This window comes from Nerophis ophidion, linkage group LG18 (assembly GCF_033978795.1).
Source record: "Nerophis ophidion isolate RoL-2023_Sa linkage group LG18, RoL_Noph_v1.0, whole genome shotgun sequence".
NCBI lineage: Eukaryota > Metazoa > Chordata > Actinopteri > Syngnathiformes > Syngnathidae > Nerophis > Nerophis ophidion.
In genome coordinates this window covers 22,591,045-22,592,913 of record NC_084628.1, presented here as the reverse complement: position 1 = coordinate 22,592,913, position 1,869 = coordinate 22,591,045, and the positions used below count along the sequence as shown (strand labels likewise).

The 1,869-nt window shown below is 37.7% G+C and overlaps 1 protein-coding gene across 4 annotated transcripts in view; it reads left to right on the top strand.

The window, feature by feature from the left end:
• Positions 1–356, top strand: part of LOC133536935 (transmembrane 4 L6 family member 5-like) — an 8,149-nt gene extending 7,793 nt beyond the window's left edge. For 3 of the 4 annotated variants that reach the window (XM_061877668.1, XM_061877671.1, XM_061877670.1), the window contains one exon: positions 1–356. This exon is cut by the window's left edge and continues 99 nt beyond it. The gene's annotated coding sequence lies outside the window, so the exon portion shown is untranslated. The other variant, XM_061877669.1, reaches the window with a different exon arrangement.
• Positions 357–1,869: the final 1,513 nt, after the last annotated feature.

Sequence of the window (1,869 nt, the reverse complement as noted above, 5' to 3'; positions counted from 1 at the left end):
TTTACAACAAGTTAAGCTCCTGACCATGAAACTTGAAAACGAATGAAGCTTGTTTCCGCATAATTAAGCACATTCTCCTAATGACTACACATTTTGAAGGCCTACTGAAACCCACTACTACCAACCTGATAGTTTATATATCAATGATGAAATATTAACATTGCAACACATGCCAATACGGCCGGTTTAATTTACTAAATTACAATTTTAAATTTCCCGCAGAGTTTCTTGTTGAAAACGTCCTGGAATGATGACGCGTGCGCGTGACGTCCCGGGTTGCAGGGGACATATTAGCGCAGCACCATTTGCGGCTAAAAGTCGTCTCTTTTCATCGCGCAATTAAACAGTATTCTGGACATCTGTGTTGCTGAATCTTTTGCAATTTGTTCAATTAATAATAAAGAAGTCAAAGTAGAAAGATGGAGGTGGGAAGCTTTAGTCTTTAGCCACACAAACACACGGTGTTTCTTTGTTTAAAATTCCCGGAGGTGAAGCTTTACTATGGATCAGAGCGGTCAAGCGAACATGGTTCCCGACCACTTGTCAACCGGCAGGTTTCGGTGAGAAAATTGTGGTAAAAAGTCGCCTCTTACCGAGATCAGCTGAGCTTGCGCCGTCCATGCAGCTGCTGTCAACTTCCCTCAGAGACTGGCCTCAAGACACCCGTGGACACACACCTCCGTCTATCAGGTACTATTTAATCTCACTAAAACACTAGCAACACAATAGAAAGATAAGGGATTTCCCAGAATTATCCTAGTAAATGTGTCCAAAAACATCTGAATCCGTCCCAATGCAATTGCCTTTTTTTTTTTTCAAGTCCTTCGCTATTAATAACATCATCCACGAATCTTTCATCCTCGCTCAAATTAATGGGGAAATTGTCGTTTTCTCGGTCCGAATAGCTCCTGCTGCTGGAGGCTCACATTAAAAACAATGTGAGGACGTGAGGAGCCCTCACCCTTGTGACGTCATCGTCTGCGATTTCCGGTAAAGGCAAGGCTATTTTATTAGCGACCAAAAGTTGCGAACTTTATCGTGGATGTTCTCTACTAAATCCTTTCAGCAAAAATATGGCGAAGTATGATACATAGAATGGACCTGCTATTCCTGTTTAAATAAGAACATCTAATTTCAGTAGGCCTTTAAGCATTCTAATACGTTGGAAAAACAAGTTTGTTTAATTTTTGCGTCAATTCTATTAACCTGTTTTATTGGAATGATTTATTAGTTTAATGTTTGGAAATGTAACCCTCAGGGGACAGAGGCTGACTTTTTTCCCCCCTTGCTGTACATTTTTGCTGTATTTTTGGATATGTTTTTTTTGTTATTCTATCACACTGGATTTGTCCTAAGACATTTTTTTCCTGTCAAATTTTAAAATTCCAATGTTAAAGTCTTCGATAGCTGTACAATAACAATACCCCAAAGCCAAACAGAACATTTAAGTCCTTTTTTTTTTTTTTTTTTCAAAAAATGTTGGATTCATAATTTTTGCCTAGATTTCTCAATCAACATAAGTCCTAGACAAAAATACCAAACATGGAATGTTCTGTTTTCTTAATCCTCTGAAGGCCTTTTGAATTAGTCAATCATTTGTTCATTAATTTCAAGTTTACAACTGAAAATAACAAAAAAGTATGTTTTTTCCTCAATATTTGTTAAGAAACGTTCCGATAAACAGATGAGAAATAGTTTTTTCCTGGTTTGTGTCCTTGTACAAGGCACTTTACCCACCTGCTCCCAGTGGCACCCACACTGGTTTAAATGTAACTTATATATTGGGTTTCACTATGTAAAGCGCTTTGAGTCGCTAGAGAAAAGCGCTATATAAATATAACTCACTTCACTTTTTCTAATTTTTTATTT